Source organism: Opisthorchis viverrini, assembly GCF_000715545.1.
Source record: "Opisthorchis viverrini unplaced genomic scaffold opera_v5_253, whole genome shotgun sequence".
NCBI lineage: Eukaryota > Metazoa > Platyhelminthes > Trematoda > Opisthorchiida > Opisthorchiidae > Opisthorchis > Opisthorchis viverrini.
Window position 1 is genome coordinate 742,521 of NW_008751909.1, and position 8,012 is coordinate 750,532.

The window sequence follows — 8,012 nt, forward strand, 5'->3', positions numbered from 1 at the left end:
TTCTGAACCCATACAATGCACCAGAACTACAGGTGAGCGCTTTAAAGCTCATATGTATGGTTGCCGTCAAAATTCAACATCTGAAATCTGAAGCCATGGGCATTATACCAACACGTGATCGTCCAACAACTCAACAGATAAGCGCAAACCTTTGTGTGGATGAGCTGGTGTGACACAAATATTGTCATCTGTTTAAGTAGGACAACCTACAGAAGTTGGGCCATAGTGTGTGTGAGTGAGTGAGTGAGTGAGTGAGTGAAAGACAGTCCTAACTTTCGAACAAGATCCTTAACTATAAGAGCCTGATGTGATTCATGGATTTAAGCCTCTGGATGCCAGCAGGTTGCTTCGTTTTTTGTTTGTGACTCACCTTTGCTTTGCATGCATTATTACATGGTATTACATTTCGCTAGACCTTATTGGACAGTAATTTACGTTGAGTTTGCTTACATCTACTAACGAATCATTTTATCGTTCCGAGAGCTTCGGAATGTTAAGTCTATTATGCTCCGAATGGCTTTCCGTGTCAACTATCGTACAGACCCAACTAGGAACTAGCTAGAAATAACTAGCCATATGTGCGTGCATTGGATATCTTATGAGTGGTGAGGGTCACTGGGCCATCTCCGAGCTAGGGGTAACTCAGATATGAAGGTCCGTTGCTCGAACCCGATCTCTGCATTTCGCCTGCGCCTGTCTAGCTTTGGACAACGTGGCAGTATCTCAGCTCTTGTTTTCTTCGGGTAGCACGAAAGCTAGACATCGAAATGGTGCTACTGCTGAACAAATCTAACCTGGTATACATTGTGGGTTAAAGCCACAGTATCTGACCATTATGGACTGTCCGCCACGGATACTCATGGCAGAAAAACCAACTGCTATTCACCTCAGGTCTCACAGGGCAACTGGCTACAAACGCAGGCATGCGAAACCTCATGGCGCACTACCATTGTCACAATTAAATGTAACAGCAAGCTGTTACAACGGATGTCAGTCCGCTACGGTAAACTGGCCCACATAAAATTTTGGTCAACCTCAGAGCAAAGTGAACCATAAACTGCTGCTTTCCAGAGTGGGATCCTTAAAGATCCCGCATCAGGTGCAATTGTGGTTCGAAAACTTTCTCACAAAGAGGCCTTGCTTCGTTCGTATGGATGATTCAGGTTGTAGACCATGGAAGGCCTACAGCAGAGCAAAACTCGGGTCGCTATTGAGGCTGCCAAGTAAACGAACCGCTGATGGGCTACGGTAATCGTTACTGTGTTTGAGGAAGGTGCGAAACTCGTTGACAGATCCTCATATAAAACTGCGGAGAATGGACTCCATAAATTTCTCATCGGCGTTGAGTCCCATACGTAAGTATGGTCATAGCCCCATTCTTGCAATGATTTCCGGGTGACCTTATTAGACCATTGTTATTCCAAAGGGAATAGATATTAGCGACCCCGGGATTTAGGTCAAAATTACTCATTCTCGCATCATTCGGTAACATTTGGTGATTCCGCAGGCTAGTCGTGCACTGCATGAGTAAAAATCAGCCGCTGCCTTGCAACTGCTCCACTTCTTCCTGCCTCTCGTCTACATTTCTTCCCACCTCGGACGCTGCGTAAACGCTTGGAGGTTCGGCTTCAGGAAGGAAGTAAGACTGCACGGACACCTGTTTGCCATCTGGCCTCCAAGGTGCCCTGATCCTGGACAGAATCGAAGTAATAAATGGATTTTCATTTTTTACCTGGGGACACGGAATGATTTCATCGGAGAATGCGGAGGACCTCTTTAATGCTGGAAACTCGCACTTTCTAAAGTTAGGCGAATGTTAACAGGTGCTAACTTCAGCTACACGTTCATGTACTACTCAATAATAGTAACCGTTCAGCTGCAACACTCTTTTGGTGCCCAGCTTCCATGCTACCCGAAGGAAGCACGAGAGCTGGGATACTGCCAGATTGCCCACGCCTAGACAGGGGAAGTCGAGATGCAGAGATCGGGTTCGAACCACGGACCTTCCGGTTAGTAAATTCGTGCTCTAACCACTTGAGCCATCTCGTCCACCACTACTGAACAGAGTGAACTTTTGAAAACACATAGTTTACCAACAATCTATTTCCAGTTATTTCTGCTCTGCGTTCGCTTACCTGGATAACAATTGAAAGATAAGCTGGCAAGCTCCAGCCCTCAGGGAGGTAGTTGACCAAGACTGGCAACTCCACCCAAACACCGTTGACAACGATCCACGAAGCAAAGCCATAGAGGCTCACACATGCAGCAGCGAGCCAAGAAAACTCAAGCACTTGTCTTGTGGCTTCTGTCATGTTGCCCCAATTAAGATGATGTGTACCAGTGTATCAGGTTACGTCCAGGGTTAACTAACATATCTGAAAAGGGAAAAATCATGCTGACGTAAAACACTACTTAATAACTCCATACACAAGAGATTCCGCCGGGATTCGGTTGGGTCTTCCATGGAAGCCAAGCCGGTATTTCGCTAAAATCGCACAGATTTTTGGTGATATAGAATGATAGCGGATTGCCGACATCGCGAGTCAAGAGGATAAGCAACTGATATATCGAGGCACTTTCAACAGATCTCTCATACGTGAAAGGCAACACAACAACAAGCTCCGGAATAAGTAGGCGTCTGCGAATGCAGCTTGTGGTCCACATTGTTTTCCGGCACTCCACTGAGTAAGGTTGAGCTAATACAAACAGTTCGCTCGAACAGTCCTATCGAAGTATTAATCATAGCTCGCTGTCACTGAACAAACTTTGCATTATCGTTCCCAGTTGCTTTCATTCTTTGAAGTAGCTTTGTATCGCATTACCAAATTATGTGAGTAAACGCTCTACACAGCGCTGACCAAACCTATCACAATATGTCCAACTTTCCTGAGAGATTGCTAATTCACTGTCCAGAACAACCGAGATGTACTGTTGACAAGTGGGACGACTCAGATGTGTCTAGCTTTCCGATCGCATCATGATCGGCAGTACAACATGAGTGCTCAACACTGAAGCTTCACTGCCGTGCGCTGGTTTTCCGCATAATTGACATCGCTTCGCACGCGAACTTTGGGGTACCCATGAACAGCTAACCTGCACACATTTGTTCCTATGCATAGGGCAGCAAACTGTCCTGATGAGTAGTTTCAAATTACCAGGAGCATAATTCCACTCCACGCTAGAAAATGGAAGACGGTTCGGGTGTCCACAAATGTGAAGATAGGCATGTTAAAGATGCCGCAGTTTCATCCGCTGCGGAAGACAGCTCACTCTTACCAGCCAGTTAACAGCACGCAGATGACATTTACCAGTATATTTGATGCCATTTAAATGAGGTAGATACGATACCTCGGTGTTCTGAGCGGTCGGTCTGTAAGCTTATTCGAATTTTGAAACAAGTGCGGACGTTGATAAGTAGGCTGAAATAGTAAGTTGTAGCAGAGCATTCCCCTTTGCCTCGGAAAGTAAAACTAAAATTCCACCACCACCTGGTGAATTACGGCAGTGAAGCATACTGTTGAACACTGATGTCGTGCTTTCCATGATGATGATGACTTGGTGTTTCGTGTACCTCTTGTCTGCTTGCCGAAACAGAAGTGAACCCTGGAGAAACTTCAGCAGATTGCAAGGTGGGATGAGGCCGTCTGTCACATAAACTACGTGCTTAAGTGTTCGATCCATTTATTGATGGGGCAGTCTATCCGCTACTGGTCTCCCAGAAAATCCTGATGGCCCACAAACGATCGGCTCCGGTAGATGAAGTTGACACAACCCTCATTAGCTTAGACCTCGATAGCGGTCCCGACTTCACCTTGCTCTCTGAAAGAACAATGGAGCAGACAGGCTCTGTGTGAAACGAAATGAACACGATAACTTGACATATTGACTTGTGAAGCCTGGTTACAGTAAGCGGTCAAAGTCCTATCTACATGATAATTACATCAAGTTGATAGTGGATCGAGAAGCCCGTCCATGCCATCTGCAACCTCACGTGGACGGGTTTCGCAGCTCCCTGGAACAGTCACTACAACTGACGGACTGAGGTGTTGTACAAGAAAGCCAGAATTTGCCTCCCCTCCAGTGATTAGACACTGTTCAGTGCCGCGTTTAGTAGCGTCCGGTGGTGACCAGGAGTCAGGTATATTAAAGAAACCTAGTGTTCTCCAACCGATGAACTACACTTGTGGGTTGAACGACAGAACCGTCTCCTCGTGCAAACTTTTCCAGTCTCAGGCATGCGGCACGACCTGCTGCCCCTCCAGGTGATTTGTTTGCAAAGTGTCCTTCAGAAAATGACTTAGCTGAGGCGCATTCGGAGAAGCTGAGGACAACCAAAGAAGCTCCTCATTATTATACACCGCAGCTTATTCCGATGAGCTTATATGTCGTTCGGAACCAAGACCGTTTAAGAAGCTATATTTCGGCTAATTGAGGATACGATAGAGAAGCAAAGCTGCTTTTGCTTGTTGGAACGAAATGAGCATCACTTGGAGCCCCGAAGAAAGGAACAGTGACTCGAAGACAAACAGTCGAACGCAGGCGGTTCACCTTCGACAATCATGTGAACATGGTGGTACCCACGGGCGTGGGATCTTGCAAATCACTCCTTGTATCAGTACCTACCATAAGTCGTAAATAGCCTCTAAGGTTCACCGAACTAGCTACTTACAGGGGACCAGATGTAGATACGGTCAATAGAATGTCAGCAAATCCTCAAATCTGCTACATCTATTTTGAGCTCTGGATCGCTCCTCATCCATAACCATCTGGTTGCAGCGTCAAGTATTGCGAATTAGAACGTGAGCGCCGTTGTCTCCCATGCGCTCCGCGCGGGAGACCAGAAAGTAATGGCCCGTGAAACCACATCCCTGATACTAGCCGAAAACAAATGTAGGTGAATCGGAGAAAGTTGTGCGACTGTATTGGCTATCAAGACATGCCAATTTGTGGCACTATTCACCGTTCCATCATGTATGATGTCAGTTATCCTCATCGACTGATTGCTGTGAGGGTGGCATGGTAGCTATGCACCGAAAGGACGTTACAATTGAACGATTTTAGTCTTCTTAGCTTGATGTGTTTGGCCCGAAGGGTTTCCGGTGCACAATACCAACCGCTTTTGGCGATGGACCACACTTCGGGATAAAACAGCACTCCACTTTTGACCACTGAATAGGTGACAGTGCGACTCCAATTTCACCTCAGTGAGTATCACGTAAATTCCAGCAGTCGTTAAGTCTCAAAAGCTACCGTAAAGTTGAAACAAATAGAATATCCTTACGATTTCGCGGTTGTGAGACTAAGTCTGCTCGTATATGACACGTCTTCAGGTTTTTGGGTCAGTGATGCCTCACAACAATAGCTAGAATCAGCGCACTCGCAATGAAATGGACAGGAAACAGATAATTCGCTCAAAGAATATTTATAAAATTACACGCTGTGGTTAGGCCATGTGTTACGCATATAAAACTGATGTGTGATTGGCAGACGGTAATGCCAAGAACAGCGTTGTCTAGTGGCGTAATTCTAGTGAACATCTGACATTGCTGAGGGAATGAGGCGCATTACGAATAGTTTGGGTGTTGTTGGTGCTGTGCTCTTCCGGGGCGGGGTCCGCGTGACCCTCCCTGCGCTTGGCTGGAGACAGTATTAGTTTCCGAGCCATCAGTTTGTGCCAGTCTTCTGCAATAAGGAAGGGAGAAGGGGGTCGGCACCGAGTGCAGATATGAACCAGATGAGAAAACAAATCACTCGATCCAGATTGGGACAAAATGAAGCCCACTGGGTGATCCAAGCCTACTTTAGAAGTATCGAGCCTATCGACGGGTGAGTATTTATCCCAGTGAGCTCATGTGCTCAGTTCAATAGACTGTCACAGTGAATTTAAATTCAGTAGATAATCTTCCCCACAGAAAAGGCTGGTGGAAGGCTGCATAGGATGATCTACGAAGCACACATGTGAATGGTGCGGAACAGTAGTGTGAAGTTACAGACAAGTGCAAGGGGTTTTGGAAAATGTTAAGGGTAGAATAGTGGTAAGGAATTCAGGAAAGGTTGAAAGTTTAGTCGAGAAACTCAGCGTGGTTGTGGCGATTCCGTTAGGGTCTAGACTGGCCTCATGGTTGCATTCACAGGTTTATGACTCCCTATTGCGGGTGGCGCATGCTTGAACTGACCATGAGAGGCAGACTCTTGATTACACCGATCCGACCGGGCGAATAAGTGCGCCAGCCACCAGGTTGTTGACTGTTCCGCTTTTGTTAGAAAGCCTTAGGTTAGAGCTGAATAGTGTGGGGCCGTCTGGATGTAACTGGAGGAAGTTAATGTTGTTGGTGCCGTTGTCGGTCATCCGAAGAGGCCTCGGGTGGGTGATCTAAGGCCAGTAAATTACCTTTGACCTGAAAGCTGCTTAATGAACGGACAAATTTTGGTGTACATAACCAGGTGTTTTGGATCGCAGGACAGCGCTTTATTGTTTTTGGTACACCCGGAAATGTCTGTAATGGATAGATCCGTCTGAGAATTTTAGTGGAAATCGAGAGGACTGAGCGAATGATAACCGATGGGGCGTTGATGAGGACATCATTCAGGTGGAGTGGATCTGCAGGGGCCAGGGTACAATCCAAGATTGAGCGCAAGGTCTATTTTTAGCGGCTCCTGTCAACAACAATCTGAAGGTCTCAATTGTCGTATCGCAGAGGGACAGGGATTTATCACATAATATGCCAGAGCAACACCTGAAGTACGACAAGACAGCCATCAGGACCTTTAAGAATGACTTGGATGCTGGTGGATTGTTCGAGAACGAGAATATCCATGTCCATCAGATACACCGGGCGTGTGGACCGGGTTGAACAGGAAGATGGTTAGAACTTTGGCATGCGTGCAGTGGGTGGGACAGGCAGGTCGAAGGACGAAGGCTTTCAGACACAACGTTGGGTATCGCATCTATTTCCAGATCGATTTGGAGCTTTTGCCTTGGGCGACAGAAGTAAAGGGAGAACCGAAGGATCAGTGGACAGCCCTGGTTTCACGTGTTTTACAGGCTAGCGCAGAATGAGGGAGGTTTTCTGTTTTTCGTCCAATATCGGGTGGTCGCAACAAGCCTTTGGTCTCCGGACCACGCATCAGTTATGGAATAGGTCCGATAGCGCAACATCATTCAGTTGTGGCATCCTTTCGGCATCTAGCTGCTATGCCACCCGAAGGAAGTACGAGGGCTAGGTTAATGTCAGGTTGCCCAAACCTAGGTAGGGGGAGGTGAACGACGGACTTCTGGTCAGTAAAATCGTGCTCTAACAACTGGGCCATCTCAACTTCTGGAGGAACAAAGTTGTGAGGCTGCCAAAGAGGAATGAGAGGACGATATAAGGGCACCACGATCACTGCTGACATTTATCAGAACCGGCGCGCAATGCCTGAGCGTTGAAGACGCGTATATCCAAATGAACACCTTGAAGATTTAGGACGTTAAAGCCCATAATGATAGCCTAAAAGCGCTTCACAAGGTGGAAAACAAAATACGGTGTAACGAGATCGGTTAAAGATGGGCACAACATGCTACGTTCATGAATTGATAAGCAGAACGCGCGCCGATTCTGGAAAGTATATATAGGGCCTCACACCAAGCAGCACACATTCGCAGCGCGTGAGAAAACAAATAAGAAGTCCGGTGGGGAGCAAAAAACGCCTGAATGAACTCGGAAACCTCAAGCACGAGTCAAAAAGGTGCGAATGTATACTTATATACGATCATACAACTAACTCATATCAACAGATGCATTCAGAAACAGAAATCCAGCAAGCCGACCCAGAATTCGACCAGCGCGCTCGAAGTTAACAAGGCCCTTTCAAGGTTGATATAGACGGATTCGCGGAATCACGGATTGATACACAGGGTCGAGGCTATTGCCCAAGTTTCCCGGGTCGCTTTTGTTCTTGTCGGTCAGTGACTGTCGTTCACCTGAAAGGTACGAATGAAAAAAGGGTGTAGCACTGCTCTTTATGTTCTC